The sequence below is a fragment of the Prunus avium genome, chromosome 5, assembly GCF_965620075.1.
Source record: "Prunus avium chromosome 5, drPruAviu1.hap1.1, whole genome shotgun sequence".
Taxonomy (NCBI): Eukaryota; Viridiplantae; Streptophyta; class Magnoliopsida; order Rosales; family Rosaceae; genus Prunus; species Prunus avium.
Window position 1 is genome coordinate 8296793 of NC_142288.1, and position 21217 is coordinate 8318009.

Here is a 21217-nt window from a genome sequence, read left to right on the forward strand (position 1 = left end):
GGAACGAACTGCCGTTGAACTTGAATTGTCCAATTTCTCACACCTATTGATTTCGGATCGAGCCCCAAACTTTTGGCTACATCACAATATGGTGGGAGGAGTCATTTGGTTTGTTTTGAGTGAAATCCAATCGCTAGAACTATGGAATACACCAACCACTCCAATTAGGAACGAACTTTCGTTGAACTTCAATTGTCCAATTTCTCACACCTATTGAATTCGGATCGAGCCCAAAACTTGGGCAACATCATAATATGGTGGGAGGAGTCATTTGGTGAGTTTTGAGTGAAATCCAATCGCTAGAAGTATGGAATACACCAACCACTCCAATTAGGAACGAACTGCCGTTGAACTTGAATTGTCCAATTTCTCACACCTATTGATTTCGGATCGAGCCCGAAACATGGGCTACATCATAATATGGTGGTAGGAGTCATTTGGTGAGTTTTGAGTGAAATCCAATCGCTAGAAGTATGGAATACACCAACCACTCCAATTAGGAACGAACTTCCGTGGAACTTGAATTGTCCAATTTGTCACACCTATTGATTTCGGATCGAGCCCAAAACTTGGGCAACAACATAATATGGTGGGAGGAGTCATTTGGTGAGTTTTGAGTGAAATCCAATCGCCAGAAGTATAGAATACACCAACCACTGCAATTAGGAACGAACTGCCGTTGAACTTGAATTGTCCAATTTGGAACACCTATTGATTTCGGATCGAGCCCAAAACTTGGGCAACATCATAATATGGTGGGAGGAGTCATTTGGTGAGTTTTGAGTGAAATCCAATCGCTAGAAGTATTGAATACACCAACCACTCCAATTTGGAACGAACTGCCGTTGAACTTGAATTGTCCAATTTCTCACACCTATTGATTTCGGATCGAGCCCCAAACTTGGGCTACATCATAATATTGTGGGAGGAGTCATTTGGTGAGTTTTGAGTGAAATCCAATCGCTAGAAGTATGGAAAACACCAACCACTCCAATTAGGAACGAACTGCCGTTGAACTTGAATTGTCCAATTTGGAACACCTATTGATTTCGGATCGAGCCCAAAACTTGGGCAACATCATAATATGGTGGGAGGAGTCATTTGGTGAGTTTTGAGTGAAATCCAATCGCTAGAAGTAAGGAATACACCAACCACTCCAATTAGGAACGAACTGCCGTTGAACTTGAATTGTCCAATTTCTCACACCTATTGATTTCGGATCGAGCCCCAAACTTTTGGCTACATCACAATATGGTGGGAGGAGTCATTTGGTTAGTTCTGAGTGAAATCCAATCGCTAGAACTATGGAATACACCAACCACTCCAATTAGGAACGAACTTCCGTTGAACTTCAATTGTCCAATTTCTCACACCTATTGAATTCGGATCGAGCCCAAAACTTGGGCAACATCATAATATGGTGGGAGGAGTCATTTGGTGAGTTTTGAGTGAAATCCAATCGCTAGAAGTATGGAATACACCAACCACTCCAATTAGGAACGAACTGCCGTTGAACTTGAATTGTCCAATTTCTCACACCTATTGATTTCGGATCGAGCCCAAAACTTGGGCAACATCATAATATGGTGGGAGGAGTCATTTGGTGAGTTTTGAGTGAAATCCAATCGCTAGAAGTATGGAATACACCAACCACTCCAATTTGGAACGAACTGCCGTTGAACTTGAATTGTCCAATTTCTCACACCTATTGATTTCGGATCGAGCCCCAAACTTGGGCTACATCATAATATTGTGGGAGGAGTCATTTGGTGAGTTTTGAGTGAAATCCAATCGCTAGAAGTATGGAATACACCAACCACTCCAATTTGGAACGAACTGCCGTTGAACTTGAATTGTCCAATTTCTCACACCTATTGATTTCGGATCGAGCCCCAAACTTGGGCTACATCATAATATTGTGGGAGGAGTCATTTGGTGAGTTTTGAGTGAAATCCAATCGCTAGAAGTATGGAAAACACCAACCACTCCAATTAGGAACGAACTGCCGTTGAACTTGAATTGTCCAATTTGGAACACCTATTGATTTCGGATCGAGCCCAAAACTTGGGCAACATCATAATATGGTGGGAGGAGTCATTTGGTGAGTTTTGAGTGAAATCCAATCGCTAGAAGTAAGGAATACACCAACCACTCCAATTAGGAACGAACTGCCGTTGAACTTGAATTGTCCAATTTCTCACACCTATTGATTTCGGATCGAGCCCCAAACTTTTGGCTACATCACAATATGGTGGGAGGAGTCATTTGGTTAGTTCTGAGTGAAATCCAATCGCTAGAACTATGGAATATACCAACCACTCCAATTAGGAACGAACTTCCGTTGAACTTCAATTGTCCAATTTCTCACACCTATTGAATTCGGATCGACCCCAAAACTTGGGCAACATCATAATATGGTGGGAGGAGTCATTTGGTGTGTTTTGAGTGAAATCCAATCGCTAGAAGTATGGAATACACCAACCACTCCAATTAGGAACGAACTGCCGTTGAACTTGAATTGTCCAATTTCTCACACCTATTGATTTCGGATCGAGCCCAAAACTTGGGCAACATCATAATATGGTGGGAGGAGTCATTTGGTGAGTTTTGAGTGAAATCCAATCGCTAGAAGTATGGAATACACCAACCACTCCAATTTGGAACGAACTGCCGTTAAACTTGTATTGTCCAATTTCTCACACCTATTGATTCCGGATCGAGCCCCAAACTTGGGCTACATCATAATATTGTGGGAGGAGTCATTTGGTGAGTTTTGAGTGAAATCCAATCGCTAGAAGTATGGAAAACACCAACCACTCCAATTAGGAACGAACTGCCGTTGAACTTGAATTGTCCAATTTGGAACACCTATTGATTTCGGATCGAGCCCAAAACTTGGGCAACATCATAATATGGTGGGAGGAGTCATTTGGTGAGTTTTGAGTGAAATCCAATCGCTAGAAGTAAGGAATACACCAACCACTCCAATTAGGAACGAACTGCCGTTGAACTTGAATTGTCCAATTTCTCACACCTATTGATTTCGGATCGAGCCCCAAACTTTTGGCTACATCACAATATGGTGGGAGGAGTCATTTGGTTAGTTTTGAGTAAAATCCAATCGCTAGAACTATGGAATACACCAACCACTCCAATTAGGAACGAACTTCCGTTGAACTTCAATTGTCCAATTTCTCACACCTATTGAATTCGGATCGAGCCCAAAACTTGGGCAACATCATAATATGGTGGGAGGAGTCATTTGGTGAGTTTTGAGTGAAATCCAATAGCTAGAAGTATGGAATACACCAACCACTCCAATTAGGAACGAACTGCCGTTGAACTTGAATTGTCCAATTTCTCACACCTATTGATTTCGGATCGAGCCCGAAACATGGGCTACATCATAATATGGTGGGAGGAGTCATTTGGTGAGTTTTGAGTGAAATCCAATAGCTAGAAGTATGGAATACACCAACCACACCAATTAGGAACGAACTTCCCTTGAACTTGAATTGTCCAATTTGTCACACCTATTGATTTCGTATCGAGCCCAAAACTTGGGCTACATCATAATATGGTGGGAGGAGTCATTTGGTGAGTTTTGAGTCAAATCCAAACGCTAGAAGTATGGAATACACAAACCACTCCAATTAGGAACGAACTGCCGTTGAACTTGAATTGTCCAATTTCGAACACCTATTGATTTCGGAACGAGCCCAAAACTTGGGCAACATCATAATATGGTGGGAGGAGTCATTTGGTGAGTTTTGAGAGAAATCCAATCGCTAGAACTATGGAATACACCAACCACTCCAATTAGGAACGAACTGCCGTTGAACTTGAATTGTCCAATTTGGAACACCTATTGATTTCGGATCGAGCCCAAAACTTGGGCAACATCATAATATGGTGGGAGGTGTCATTTGGTGAGTTTTGAGGGAAATCCAATCGCTAGAAGTATGGAATACACTAACCACTCCAATTAGGAACGAACTGCCGTTGAACTTGAATTGTCTAATTTCTCACACCTATTGATTTCGGACCGAGCCCCAAACTTGGGCAACATCATAATGTGGTGGAAGGAGTCATTTGGTTAGTTTTCTGTGAAATCCAATCGCTAGAAGTGTGGAATACACCAACCACTCCAATTAGGAACGAACTGCCGTTGAACTCTAATTGTCAAATTTGGAAGACCTATTGATTTTGGATCGAGCCCAAAACTTGGGCAACATCATAATATGGTGGGAGTAGTCATTTGGTGAGTTTTCAGTGAAATCCAATCGCTACAAGTACGGAATACACTAACCACTCCAATTAGGAACAAACTGCCGTTCAACTTGAATTGTCCAATTTCTCACACCTATTGATTTCGGCTCGAGCCCAAAACTTGGGCAACTTCATAATATGGTGGGAGGAGTCATTTGGTTCGTTTTGAGTGAAATCCAATCGCTAGAAGTATGGAATACACCAACCACTCCAATTAGGAACGAACTGCCGTTGAACTTGAATTGTCCAATTTCGAACACCTGTTGATTTCGGATCGAGCCCAAATCATGGGCAACAACATAATATGGTGGGAGGAGTCATTTGGTGAGTTTTGAGTGAAATCCAATCGCTAGAAGTATGGAATACACCAACCACTCCAATTAGGAACGAACTGCCGTTGAACTTGAACTGTCCAATTTCTGACACCTATTGATTTCGGCTGGAGCCCAAAATTTGGGCAACATCATAATATGGTGGGAGGACTCATTTGGTTAGTTTTGAGTGAAATCCAATCGCTAGAAGTGTGGAATACACCAACCACTCCAATTAGGAACGAAGAGCCGTTGAAGTTGAATTGTCCAATTTGGAACACCTATTGATTTCGGATCGAGCCCAAATCTTGGGCAACATCATAATATGGTGGGAGGAGTCATTTGGTGCGTTTTGAGTGAAATCCAATCGCTAGAAGTATGGAATACACCAACCACTCGAATTAGGAAGGAACTGCCGTCGAACTTGAATTGTCCAATTTCTCACACCTATTGATTTCGGATCAAGCCCCAAACTTGGGCAACATCATAATATGGTGGGAGGAGTCATTTGGTGAGTTTTGAGTGAAATCCAAACGCTAGAAGTATGGAATACACCAACCACTCCAATTAGGAACGATCTGCCGTTGAACTTGAATTGTCCAATTTCTCACACTTATTGATTTCGGATCGAGCCCCAAACTTGGGCAACATCCAAATATGGTGGGAGGAGTCATTTGTTGAGTTTTCAGGGAAATCAAATCGCTAGAAGTATGGAATACACCAACCACTCCAATTAGGAACGAACTGCCGTTGAACTTGAATTTTCCAATTTCTCACACCTATTGATTTCGGATCGAGCCCAAAACTTGGGCAACATCATAATATGGTGGGAGGAGTCATTTGGTGAGTTTTGAGTTAAATCCAATCGCTAGAAGTATGGAATACACCAACCACTCCAATTAGGAACGAACTGCCGTTGAACTCTAATTGTCAAATTTGGAAGACCTATGGATTTCGGATCGAGTCCAAAACTTGGGCAACAACATAATATGGTGGGAGGAGTCATTTGGTGAGTTTTGAGTGAAATCCAATCGCTAGAAGTACGGAATACACCAACCACTCCAATTAGGAACGAACTGCCGTTGAACTTGAATTGTCCAATTTCTCACACCTATTGATTTCGGATCGAGCCCAAAACTTGGGCAACATCATAATATGGTGGGAGGAGTCATTTGGTTGGTTTTAAGTGAAATCCAATCGCTAGAAGTATGGAATACACCAACCACTTCAGTTAGGAACGAACTGCCGTTATACTTGTGTTTTCCAATTTGGAACGCCTATTGATTACTGATCGAGCCCAAAACTTGGGCAACAACATGATATGGTGGGAGGAGTCATTTGGTGAGTTTTGAGTGAAATCCAATCGCTAGAAGTATGGAATACACCAACCACTCCAATTAGGAACGAACTGCCGTTGAACTTGAATTGTCCAATTTCTCACACCTACTGATTTCGGATAGAGCCCAAAACTTGGGCAACATCATAATATGGTGGGAGGAGTCATTTGGTGAGTTTTGACTGAAATCCAATCGCTAGAAGTATGGAATACACCAACCACTCCAATTAGGAACGAACTGCCGTTGAACTTGAATTGTCCAATTTCTCACACCTATTGATTTCGGATCGAGCCCAAAACTTGGGCAACATCATAACATGGGGGGAGGAGTCATTTGGTGAGTTTTGAGTGAAATCCAATCGCTAGAAGTATGGAATAGAACAACTACTCCGATTAGGAACGAATTGTAGTTGAAATTGAATTGACCAATTTCTCACACCTATTGATTTCGGATCGAGTCCCAAACTTGGGCAACATCATAATATGATGGGAAGAGTCATTTGGTGAATTTTGAGTGAAATCCAATCGCTAGAAGTATGGAATACACCAACCACTCCAATTTGGAACGAACTACCGTTGAACTTGAATTGTCCAATTTCTCACACCTATTGATTTTGGATCGAGCCCCAAACTTGGGCAACATCATAATATGGTGGGAGGAGTCATTTGGTGAGTTTTCAGTGAAATCCAATCGCTAGAAGTATGGAATACACCAACCACTCCAATTAGGAACGAACTGCCGTTGAACTTGAATTGTCCAATTTCTCACACCTATTGATTTCGGATCGAGCCCAAAACTTGGGCAACATCATAATATGGTGGGAGGAGTCATTTGGTGAGTTTTGAGTGAAATACAATCGCTAGAAGTATGGAATACACCAACCACTGCAGTTAGAAACGAACTGCCGTTGAACTTGAATTGTCCAATTTGGAAAACCTATTTATTTCGGATCGAGCCTAAAACTTGGGCAATGTCATAATATGGTGGGAGGAGTCATTTGGTGAGTTTTGAGTGAAATCCAATCGCTAGAAGTATGGAATACACCAACCACTCCAATTAGGAACGAACTGCCGTTGAACTTGAATTGTCCAATTTCTCACACCTATTGATTTCGGATCGGGCCCAAAACTTGGGCAACATCATAATATGGGGGGATGAGTCATTTGGTGAGTTTTGAGTGAAATCCAATCGCTAGAAGTATGGAATACAACAACTACTCCGATTAGGAACGAACTGTAGTTGAAATTGAATTGACCAATTTCTCACACCTATTGATTTCGGATCGAGCCCCAAACTTGGGCAACATCATAAGATGATGGGAGGAGTCATTTGGTGAGTTTTGAGTGAAATCCAATCGCTAGAAGTATGGAATACACCAACCACTCCAATTAGGAACGAACTGCCGTTGAACTTGAATTGTCCAATTTGGAACACCTATTGATTTCGGATAGAGCCCAAAACTTGGGCAACATCATAATATGGTGGGTGGAGTCATTTGGTGAGTTTTGAGTGAAATCCAATCGCTAGAAGTATGGAATACACCAACCACTACAATTAGGAACGAACTGCCGTTGAACTTGAATTGCCCAATTTCTCACACCTATTGATTTCGGATCGAACCCAAAACTTGGGCAACAACATAATATGGTGGGAGGAGTCATTTGGTGAGTTTTGAGTGAAATCCAATCGCTAGATGTATGGAATACACCAACCACTCCAATTAGGAACGAACTGCCGTTGAACTTGAATTGTCCAATTTGGAACACCTATTGATTTCGGATCGATCCCAAAACTTGGGCAACAACATAATATGGTGGGAGGAGTCATTTGGGGAGTTTTGAGTGAAATCCAATCGCTAGAAGTATGGAATACACCAACCACTCCAATTAGGAACGAACTGCCGTTGAACTTGAATTGTCCAATTTGGAACACCTATTGATTTCGGATAGAGCCCAAAACTTGGGCAACATCATAATATGGTGGGTGGAGTTATTTGGTGAGTTTTGAGTGAAATCCAATCGCTAGAAGTATGGAATACACCAACCACTACAATTAGGAACGAACTGCCGTTGAACTTGAATTGCCCAATTTCTCACACCTATTGATTTCGGATCGAGCCCAAAACTTGGGCAACAACATAATATGGTGGGAGGAGTCATTTGGTGTGTTTTGAGTGAAATCCAATCGCTAGATGTATGGAATACACCAACCACTCCAATTAGGAACGAACTGCCGTTGAACTTGAATTGTCCAATTTGGAACACCTATTGATTTCGGATCGATCCCAAAACTTGGGCAACAACATAATATGGTGGGAGGAGTCATTTGGTGAGTTTTCAGTGAAATCCAATCGCTAGAAGTATGGAATACACCAACCACTCTAATTAGGAACGAACTGTCGTTGAACTTGAATTGTCCAATTTCTCACACCTATGGATTTCAGATCGAGCCCCAAACTTGGGCAACATCATAATATGGTGGGAGGAGTCGTTTGGTGAGTTTTGAGTGAAATCCAATCGCTGGAAGTATGGAATACACCAACCACTCCAATTAGGAACGAACTGTCGTTGAACTTGAATTGTCCAATTTGAAACACCTATTGATTTCGGATCGATCCCAAAACTTGGGCAAGATCATAACATGGGGGGAGGAGTCATTTGGTGTGTTTTGAGTGAAATCCAATCGCTAGAAGTATGGAATACACCAACCACTCGAATTAGGAACGAACTGCCGTTGAACTTGAATTGTCTAATTTGGAACACCTATTGATTTCGGATCGAGCCCCAAACTTGGGCAACATCATAATATGGTGGGAGGAGTCATTTGGTGAGTTTTCAGTGAAATCCAATCGCTAGAGTATGGAATACACCAACCACTCCAATTAGGAACGAACTGTCGTTAAACTTGAATTGTCCAACTTGGAACACCTATTGATTTCGGATCGAGCCCAAAACTTGGGCAACATCATAATATGGTGGGAGGAGTCATTTGGTGAGTTTTGAGTGAAATCCAAGCGCTAGAAGTATGGAATAGACCAACCACTCCAATTAAGAACGAACTGCCGTTGAACTTGAATTGTCCAATTTGGAACACCTATTGTTTTCGGATCGAGCCCAAAACTTGGGCAACATGATAATATGGTGGGAGGAGTCATTTGGTGAGTTTTGAGTGAAATCCAATCGCTAGAAGTATGGAACACACCAACCACTCCAATTAGGAACGAACTGCCGTTGAACTTGAATTGTCCAATTTGGAACACCTATTGATTTCGGATCGAGCCCAAAACTAGGGCAACATCATAATATGGGGGGAGGAGTCATTTGGTGAGTTTTGAGTGAAATCCAATCGTTAGAAGTATGGAATACACAAACCACTCCAATTAGGAACGAACTGCCGTTGAATTTGAATTGTCCAATTTGGAACACCTATTGATTTCGGATCGAGCCCAAAACTTGGGAAACATCATAATATGGTGGGAGGAGTCATTTGGTGAGTTTTGAGTGAAATCCAATCGTTAGAAGTATGGAATACACCAACCACTCCAATTAGGAACGAACTGCCGTTGAACTTGAATTGTCCAATTTGGAATACCTTTTCATTTCGGATCGAGCCCAAAACTTGGGCAACATCATAATATGGTGGGAGGAGTCATTTGGTGAGTTTTGAGTGAAATACAATCGCTAGAAGTATGGAATACACCAACCACTGCAGTTAGAAACGAACTGCCGTTGAACTTGAATTGTCCAATTTGGAAAACCTATTTATTTCGGATCGAGCCTAAAACTTGGGCAATGTCATAATATGGTGGGAGGAGTCATTTGGGTAGTTTTGAGTGAAATCAAATCGCTAGAAGTGTGGAATACACCAACCACTCCAATTAGGAACGAGCTGCCGTTGGAATTGAATTGTCCAATTTGGAACACCTATTTATTTCGGATCGAGCCCAAAACTTTAGCAACAACATAATATGGTGGGGGGAGTCATTTGGAGAATTTTGAGTGAAATCCAATCGCTAGAAGTATGGAATACACCAACCCGTCCAATTAGGAACGAACCGCCGTTGAACTTGAATTGTCCAATTTGGAACACCTATTGATTTCGGATCGAGCCCAAAACTTGGGCAACAACATAATATGGTGGGAGGCGTCATTTGCTGAGTGTTGAGTGAAATCCAATCGCTAGAAGTAAGGAATACAGCAACCACTCGAATTAGGCCGTTGAACATGAATTGTCCAATTTGGAAGACCTATTGATTTCGGATCGAGCCCAAAACTTGGGCAACATCATAATATGGTAGGAGGAGTCATTTGGGGAGTTTTGAGTGAAATCCAATCGCTAGAAGTATGGAATACACCAACCACTCCAATTAGGAACGAACTGCCGTTGAACTTGAATTGTCCAATTTCTCACACCTATTGATTTCGGATCGAGCCCCAAACTTGGGCAACTTCATAATATGGTGGGAGGAGTCATTTGGTGAGTTTTGAGTGAAATCCAATCGCTGGAAGTTTGGAATACACTAACCACTCCAATTAGGAACGAACTGCCGTTGAACTTGAATTGTCCAATTTGGAACACCTATTGATTTCGGATCGAGCCCAAAACTTGGGCAACATCATAATATGGTGGGAGGAGTCATTTGGTGAGTTTTGAGTGAAATCCAATCGCTAGAAGTATGGAATACACCAACCACTCGAATTAGGAACGAATTGCCGTTGAACTTGAATTGTCCAATTTGGAACACCTATTGACTTCGGATCGAGCCCAAAACTTGGGCAACATCATAATATGGTGGGAGGAGTCATTTGGTGTGTTTTGAGTGAAATCGAATCGCTAGAAGTTTGGAATACACCAACCACTCCAATTAGGAACGAACTGCTGCTGAACTTGAATTGTCCAATTTCTCACACCTATTGATTTTGGATCGAGCCCCAAACTTGGGCAACTTTATAATATGGTCGGAGGAGTCATTTGGTGAGTTTTGAGTGAAATCCAACCGCTAGAAGTATGGAATACACCAATCACTCCAATTAGGAACGAACTGCCGTTGAACTTGAATTGTCCAATTTCTCACACCTTTTGATTTCGGATCGAGCCCAAAACTTGGGAAATATGATAATATGGTGGGAGGAGTCATTTGGTGAGTTTTGAGTGAAATCCAATCGCTAGAAGTATGGAATACACCAACCACTCCAATTAGGAAGGAACTGCTGCTGAACTTGAATTGTCCAATTTCTCACACCTATTGATTTCGGATCGAGCCCAAAACTTGGGCAACATCATAATATGGTGGGAGGAGTCATTTGGTGAGTTTTGAGTGAAATCCAATCGCTAGAAGTATGGAATACACCAACCACTCCAATTAGGAACGAACTGCCGTTGAACTTGAATTGTCCAATTTCTCAAACCTGTTGATTTCGGATCGAGCCGAAAACTTGGGCAACATCATAATATGGTGGGAGGCGTCATTTGGTGAGTTTTGAGTGAAATCCAATTGCTAGAAGTATGGAATACACCAACCACTCCAATTAGGAACGAACTGCCGTTGAACTTGAATTGTCCAATTTGGAAGACCTATTGATTTCGGATTGAGCCCAAAACTTGGGCAACATCATAATATGGTGGTGGGAGTCATTTGGTGAGTTTTGAGTGAAATCCAATTGCTAGAAGTATGGAATACACCAACCACTCCAATTAGGAACGAACTGCCGTTGAACTTGAATTGTCCAATTTCTCACACCTATTGATTTCGGATCGAGCCCCAAACTTGGGCAACTTCATAATATGGTGGGAGGAGTCATTTGGTGAGTTTTGAGTGAAATCCAATCGCTAGAAGTATGGAATACACCAACCACTCCAATTAGGAACGAACTTTCGTTGAAATTGAATTGACCAATTTCTCACACCTATTTATTTCGGATCGAGCCCAAAACTTGGGCAACATCATAATATGGTGCGAGTAGTCATTTGGTGAGTTTTGAGTGAATTCCAATCGCTACAAGTATGGAATACACCAACCACTCCAGTTAGGAACGAACTGCCGTTGAACTTGAATTGTCCAATTTCTCACACCTATTGATTTCGGATCGAGCCCAAAACTTGGACAACATCATAATTTGGTGGGAGGAGTCATTTGGTGAGTTTTGAGTGAAATCCAATCGCTACAAGTATGGAATACACCAACCACTCCAATTAGGAACGAACTGCCGTTGAACTTGAATTCTCCAATTTCTCACACCTATGGACTTCGGATCGAGCCCAAAACTTGGGAAACATCATATTATGGTGGGACGAGTCATTTGGTGAGTTTTGAGTGAAATCCAATAGCTAGAAGTGTGGAATACACCAACCACTCCAATTAGGAACGAGCTGCCGTTGAAATTGAATTGTCCAATTTCTCACACCTATTGATTTCGGATCGAGCCCAAAACTTTAGCAACATCATAATATGGTGGGAGGAGTCATTTGTTGAATTTTGAGTGAAATCCACTCGCTAGAAGTATGGAATACACCAACCTCTCCAACTAGGAACGAACTGCCGTTGAACTTGAATTGTCCAATTTCTCACAGCTATTGATTTCGGATCGAGCCCAAAACTTGGGCAACATCATAATATGGGGGGAGGAGTCATTTGGTGAGTTTTGAGTGAAATCCAATCGTTAGAAGTATGGAATACACCAACCACTCCGATTAGGAACGAACTGCCGTTGAACTTGAATTGTCCAATTTGGAACACCTATTGATTTCGGATCGAGCCCAAAACTTGGGAAACATCATATTATGGTGGGACGAGTCATTTGGTGAGTTTTGAGTGAAATCCAATCGCTAGAAGTATGGAATACACCAACCACTGCAATTAGGAACGAACTGCCGTTGAACCTGAATTGTCCAATTTGGAAAACATATTGATTTCGGATCGAGCCCAAAACTTGGGCAACATCTTAATATGGTGGGAGGAGTCATTTGGAGAGTTTTGAGTGAAATCCAATCGCTAGAAGTATGGAATACACCAACCACTCCAATTAGGAACGAACTTTCGTTGAAACTGAAGTGACCAATTTCTCACACGTATTGATTTCGGATCGAGCCCAAAACTTGGGCAACATCATAATATTGTGGGAGGAGTCATTTGGTGAGTTTTGAGTGAAATCCAATCGCTAGAAGTATGGAATACACCAACCACTCCAGTTAGGAACGAACTGCCGTTATACTTGAATTTTCCAATTTGGAACACCTATTGATTTCGGATCGAGCCCAAAACATGGGCAACATCATAATATGGTGGGAGGAGTCATTTGGTGAGTTTTGAGTGAAATCCAATCGCTAGAAGTATGGAATACAACAACTACTCCGATTAGGAACGAACTGTAGTTGAAATTGAATTGACCAATTTCTCACACCTATTGATTTCGGATCGAGCCCCATACTTGGGCAACATCGTAATATGGTGGGAGGAGTCATTTGGTGAGTTTTGACTGAAATCCAATCGCTAGAAGTATGGAATGCACCAACCACTGTAATTAGGAACGAACTGCCGTTGAACTTGAATTGTCCAATTTGGAAAACCTATTGATTTTGGATCGAGCCCCAAACTTGGGCAACATCGTAATATGGTGGGAGGAGTCATTTGGTGAGTTTTGACTGAAATCCAAACGCTAGAAGTATGGAATACACCAACCACTACAATTAGGAACGAATTGCCGTTGAACTTGAATTGACCAATTTCTCACACCTATTGATTTCGGATCGAGCCCAAAACTTGGGCAACATCATAATATGGTGGGAGGAGTCATTTGGTGAGTTTTGAGTGAAATCCAATCGCTAGAAGTATGGAATACACCAACCACTCGAATTAGGAACGAATTGCCGTTGAACTTGAATTGTCCAATTTGGAACACCTATTGACTTCGGATCGAGCCCAAAACTTGGGCAACATCATAATATGGTGGGAGGAGTCATTTGGTGTGTTTTGAGTGAAATCGAATCGCTAGAAGTATGGAATGCACCAACCACTGCAATTAGGAACGAACTGCCGTTGAACTTGAATTGTCCAACTTGGAAAACCTATTGATTTCGGATCGAGCCCCAAACTTGGGCAACATCGTAATATGGTGGGAGGAGTCATTTGGTGAGTTTTGACTGAAATCCAATCGCTAGAAGTATGGAATACACCAACCACTACAATTAGGAACGAACTGCCGTTGAACTTGAATTGTCCAATTTGGAAAACATATTGATTTCGGATCGAGCCTAAAACTTGGGCAATGTCATAATATGGTGGGAGGAGTCATTTGGTGAGTTTTGAGTGAAATCCAATCGCTAGAAGTATGGAATACACCAACCACTCCAATTAGGAACGAACTGCCGTTGAACTTGAATTGTTCAATTTCTCACACCGATTGATTTCGGATCGAGCCCAAAACTTGGGCAACATCATAATATGGTGGGAGGATTCATTTGGTGAGTTTTGAGTGAAATCCAATCGCTAGAAGTATGGAATCCACCAACCACTCCAGTTAGGAACGAACTGCCGTTGAACTTGAATTGTCCAATTTCTCACACCTATTGATTTCGGATCGAGCCCAAAACTTGGACAACATCATAATTTGGTGGGAGGAGTCATTTGGTGAGTTTTGAGTGAAATCCAATCGCTAGAAGTATGGAATACACCAACCACTCCAATTAGGAACGAACTGCCGTTGAACATGAATTGTCCAATTTCTCACACCTATTGATTTCGAATCGAGCCCAAAACTTGGGCAACATTATAATATGGTGGGACGAGTCATTTGGTGAGTTTTGAGTGAAATCCAATCACTAGAAGTATGGAATACACCAACCACTCCAATTAGGAACGAACTGCCGTTGAACTTGAATTGTCCAATTTCTCACACCTATTGATTTAGGATTGAGCCCAAAACTTGGGCAACATCATAATATGGTGGGAGGAGTCATTTGGTGAGTTTTGAGTGAAATCCAATCGCTAGAAGTATGGAATACACCAACCACTCCAATTAGGAACGAACTGCTGTTGTACTTGAATTGTCCAATTTCTCACACCTATTGATTTCGGATCGAGCCCAAAACATGGGCAACATCATAATATGGTGGGAGGAGTCATTTGGTGAGTTTTGAGTTACATCCAATCGCTAGAAGTATGGAATACACCAACCACTCGAATTAGGAACGAACTGCCGTTGAACTCTAATTGTCAAATTTGGAAGACCTATTGATTTCGGATCGAGTCCAAAACTTGGGCAACATCATAATATGGTGGGAGGAGTCATTTGGTGCGTTTTGAGTGAAATCCAATCGCTAGAAGTATGGAATACACCAACCACTGCAATTAGGAACGAACTGCCGTTGAACTTGAATTGTCCAATTTGGAAAACATATTGATTTCGGATCGAGCCTAAAACTTGGGCAATGTCATAATATGGTGGGAGGAGTCATTTGGTGAGTTTTGAGTGACATCCAATCGCTAGAAGTATGGAATACTCCAACCACTCCAATTAGGAACGAACTGCCGCTGAACTTGAATTGTCCAATTTCTCACACCAATTGATTTCGGATCGAGCCCAAAACTTGGGCAACAATATAATATGGTGGGAGGATTCATTTGGTGAGTTTTGAGTGAAATCCAATCGCTAGAAGTATGGAATACAACAACTACTCCGATTAGGAACGAACTGTAGTTGAAATTGAATTGACTAATTTCTCACACCTATTGATTTCGGATCGAGCCCCAAACTTGGGCAACGTCGTAATATGGTGGGAGGAGTCATTTGGTGAGTTTTGACTGAAATCCAATCGCTAGAAGTGTGGAATACACCAACCACTCCAATTAGGAACGAACTGCCAATGCACTTGGATTGTCCAATTTCTCACACCTATTGATTTCGGATCGAACCCAAAACTTGGGCAACATCATAATATGGTGGGAGGAGTCATTTGGTGATTTTTGAGTGAAATCCAATCGCTAGAAGTATGGAATACACCTACCACTCCAATTAGGAACGAACTGCCGTTGAACTTGAATTGTCCAATTTGGAACACCTATTGATTTCGGATCGAGCCCAAAACTTGGGCAACATCATAATATGGTGGGAGGAGTCATTTGGTGAGTTTTGAGTGAAATCCAATTGCTAGAAGGTTGGAATACACCTACCACTCCAATTAGGAACGAACTGCCGTTGAACTTGAATTGTGAAATTTGGAACACATATTGACTTCGGATCGAGCCCAAAAGTTGGGCAACATCATAATATGGTGGGAGGAGTCATTTGGTGAGTTTTGAGTGAAATCCAATCACTAGAAGTATGGAATACACCAACCACTCCAATTAGGAACGAACTGTCGTTGAACTTGAATTGTCCAATTTCTCACACCTATTGATTTCGGATCGAGCCCAAAACTTGGGCAACATCATAATATGGTGGGATGAGTCATTTGGTGAGTTTTGAGTGAAATCCAATCGCTAGAAGTATGGAATACACCAACCACTCCAATTAGGAACGAACTGCCGTTGAACTTGAATTGTCCAATTTCTCACACCTATTGATTTAGGATTGAGCCCAAAACTTGGGCAACATCATAATATGGTGGGAGAAGTCATTTGGTGAGTTTTGAGTGAAATCCAATCGCTAGAAGTATGGAATACACCAACCACTCCAATTAGGAACGAACTACCGTTGAACTTGAATTGTCCAATTTCTCACACCTATTGATTTCGGATCGAGCCCAAAACTTGGGCAACATCATAATATGGTGGGAGGAGTCATTTGGTGAGTTTTGAGTGAAATCCAATCGCTAGAAGTATGGAATACACCAACCACTCCAATTAGGAAAGAACTGTCGTTGAAATTGAATTGACCAATTTCTCACACCTATTGATTTCGGATCGAGCCCAAAACTTGGGCAACATCATAATATGGTGGGAGGATGTTGCGTCGATACAGTTGCACCAAAATGGATTAAGCTGCATCCTCAACTTGTGATACTCGCAAGTGCACGAGCCGTTTGGTAGTATAGCATATGTAAGTGCGAGGTCGATCCCACGAGGATTGGTGATTGAATGATCCAATTCATTTTTCCTACACAAAACAGAAATGAAAAAGAAAGGAAATAAATAAAACAAGGAAGAAAGAAATAACTAACTCAAGCAGATAAGTTCCCAAGTTCAATTAGATTAACGGATTGATTCTAGCTAAAGTATGATTAAGCCATGGTGTTTGGTCATAACCTTGTGTTCCTAATTCCCTAATTTGATTATTTGTTGTCTAACCTAAAATTAAGCATTAGGAACCCATTAAGCATAGAAGAACAATTTAAACAACCAAGCATGTATCTAATCCCTGTTGTCGAATGTCCATAAATACTCTTCCTATTCATAGTTCAATTCGAATTAAAGCATGGTGTCTACTCTTAATTCAAACCAAGATAGCTAACATGCAAGCCTAAATGGTGATCAATCATTCAAACTAGCATATTAACTTATAAGCATAATGAATAAGAACAAAAATCATAATTGAAACTTGGAAGCTAATCAAACTTGAAACTAAAGAAAAGAATTTACATAACAATGAAAATTAAGTAGAACTTGGAAAAACTTAAGGAGAATTTCAGCACAAAGATCTCATTATAACAATTGAAAACAAGAAAGAGAAACTAAGAGAATTTGAGGGAGAGAAGGGAAGGGAGCTCTAGAGAAGTGTTTGAGAGCTCCCCCCCTTGGGGTGTGTTTACCAGCTTAGAGAACCTCCCTATTTATAGGCCTAAGGAAGTGAAAAAACTGAATTCAATATGGCTAATGCATACAACACTTGTTTTATAAAATCTGAAATGGTTGATGCACTTGTATTAGAAAATTTGAATTGGTTGATGCACTTCACCAATAAATCTCACCAGCAGCCCTAGCTCATCTTCATGTCACCATGACCAAGCTTCCAACCAGCTCAATAGCTCATGCCTAGCTCACCATGACCAAGCTTCCAACCAGAAACAATAGCTCATCCTGAGGTCAGCATGACCAGAAACTTCAAGGGCTTACGAATTGGGCTTCCCTTAAGCAAATTAAGACTTTAAGCACTCAAACTTGAAGTTCCGAATGTCTTCTTTCCAGCCATATATCATTTGGGCCAATCCAAGGTCGGAGGAGGAAGTTAAGGCCAAAACAAATTGCTAACTCATTTTGCGCGCTGATAAAATCCATCCTGAGCATGGCTCTGTGTTTTCTAGGTAACAGACTCCATATTTATCCAATTGGGCTGAATTGTGGATATGTTATAGTACACATCCATTGGAACAACTTTGATGAAGAATGCTGCCTCATCCGAGCTGTTTAGGTTGCTGAAACAAAGCTTGCAATATGACCTACGGAACTGGACTGGCAGTGGGCTGTAGCCAAAATGAGTTTGTCTTTTAAGCTCTTCATCCATTCATCCAAATTAGGCCTTAACATGCTTGAATTGCATGAATTATGCTCTCTTGCTCTATTTGCCTACAAAACACACAAAGGGAGGCAAATAACTTAGAAATCTAAGAAACTAAGCAAAAGAAGTAAGTAAATAGGGCATGTATATGTATGAAATTATGAGCTTAACAGAGGAGTCATTTGGTGAGTTTTGAGTGAAATCCAATCGCTAGAAATGTGGAATACACCAACCACTCCAATTAGGAACGAACTGCCGTTGAACTTGAATTGTCCAATTTCTCACACCTATTGATTACGGATCGAGCCCAAAACTTGGGCAACATCATAATATGGTGGGAGGAGTCATTTGGTTAGTTTCGAGTGAAATCCAATCGCTAGAAGTATGGAATACACCAACCACCCCAATTAGGAACGAACTGCCGTTCAACTTGAATTGTCCAATTTGGAACACCTATTGATTTCGTATCGAGCCCAAAACTTGGGCAACATCATAATATGGTGGGAGGAGTCAATTGGGGCGTTTTGAGTGAAATCCAATCGCTAGAAGTATGGAATACACCAACCCCTCCAATTAGGAACGATCTGCCGTTGAACTTGAATTGTCCAATTTGGAACACCTATTGATTTCGGATCGAGCCCAAAACTTGGGCAACAGCATAATATGGTGGGAGGAGTCATTTGGTTAGTTTTGAGTGAAATCCAATCTCTAGAAGTATGGAATACACCAACCACTCCAATTAGGAACGAACTGCCGTTGAACTTGAATTGTCCAATTTCTAACACCTATTGATTTCGGATCGAGCCCAAAACTTGTGCAACATCATAATATGGTGGGAGGAGTCAATTGGTGAGTTTTGACTGAAATCCAATCACTAGAAGTACGGAATACACCAACCACTCCAATTAGGAACGATCTGCCGTTGAACTTGAATTGTCCAATTTCTCACACCTATTGATTTCGGATCGAGCCCCAAACTTGGGCGACATCATAATATGGTGGGAGGAGTCATTTGGTGAGTTTTGAGTGAAATCGAATCGCTAGAAGTGTGGAATACACCAACCACTCCAATTAGGAACGAACTGCCGTTGAACTTGAATTGTCCAATTTCGCACACCTATTGAATTCGGATCGAGCCCAAAACTTGGGCAACATCATAATATGGTGGGAGGAGTCATTTGGTTAGTTTTGAATGAAATCCAATCGCTAGAAGTATGGAATACACCAACCACTCCAGTTAGGAACGAACTGCCGTTGAACTTGAATTGTCCAATTTGGAACACCTATTGATCTCGGATCGTGCCCAAAACTTGGGCAACATCATAATATGGTGGGAGGAGTCATTTGGTTAGTTTTGAGTGAAATCCAATCGCTAGAAGTATGGAATACACCAACCACTCCAATTAGGAACGAACAGCCGTTGAACTTGAATTGTCCAATTTGGAACACCTATTGATTTCGGATCAAGCCCAAAACTTGGGCAACAACATAATATGGTGCGAGGAATCATTTGGTTCGTTTTGAGTGAAATACAATCGCTAGAAGTATGGAATACACCAACGACTCCAGTTAGGAACGAACTGCCGTTGAACTTGAATTGTCCAATTTGGAACACCTATTGATTTCGGATCGTGCCCAAAACTTGGGCAACATCATAATATGGTGGGAGGAATCATTTGGTTAGTTTTGGGTGAAATCCAATCGCTAGAAGTATGGAATACACCAACCACTCCAATTAGGAACGAACAGCCGTTGAACTTGAATTGTCCAATTTGGAACACCTATTGATTTCGGATCAAGCCCAAAACTTGGGCAACAACATAATATGGTGCGAGGAATCATTTGGTTCGTTTTGAGTGAAATACAATCGCTAGAAGTATGGAATACACCAACGACTCCAGTTAGGAACGAACTGCCGTTGAACTTGAATTGTCCAATTTCTCACACCTATTGGTTTCGGATCAAGCCCAAAACTTGGGCAACATCATAATATGGTGGGATGAGTCATATGCTGAGTTTTGAGTGAAATTTGATCGCTAGAAGTATGCAAAATACCAACCACTCCAATTAGGACCGAAATGCCGTTGAACTTGAATTGTCCAATTTGGAACACCTATTGATTTCGGATCGAGCCCAAAACTTGGGCAACATCATAATATGGTGGGAGGAGTCTTTTGTTGAGTTTTGAGTGAAATCCAATCGCTAGAAGTACGGAATACACCAACCACTCCAATTAGGAACGAACTGTCGTTGAAATTGAATTGACCAATTTCTCACACCTATTGCTTTCGGATCGAGCCCAAAACTTGGGCAACATCATAATATGGTGGGAGGAGTCATTTGGTGGGTTTTGAGTGAAATCCAATCGCTAGAAGTATGGAATACACCAACCACTCCAATTAGGAAAGAACTGTCGTTGAAATTGAATTGACCAATTTCTCACACCTATTCAATTCGGATCGAGCCCAAAACTTGGGCAACATCATAATATGGTGGGAGGAGTCATTTGGTTAGTTTTGAGTGAAATCCAATCGCTAGAAGTATGGAATACACCAACCAACCCAATTAGGAACGAACTGCCGTTGAACTTGAATTGTCCAATTTCTAACACCTATTGATTTCGGATCGAGCCCAAAAATTGGGCAACATCATAATATGGTGGGAGGAGTCATTTGGTGAGTTTTGAGTGAAATCCAATCGCTAGAAGTATGGAATACACCAACCACTACAATTAGGAACGAACTGCCGTTGAACTTGAATTTCCCAATTTCTCACACCTATTGATTTCGGATCGAGCCCAAAACTTGGGCAACATCATAATATGGTGGGAGGAGTCATTTGGTGAGTTTTGAGTGAAATCCAATCGCTA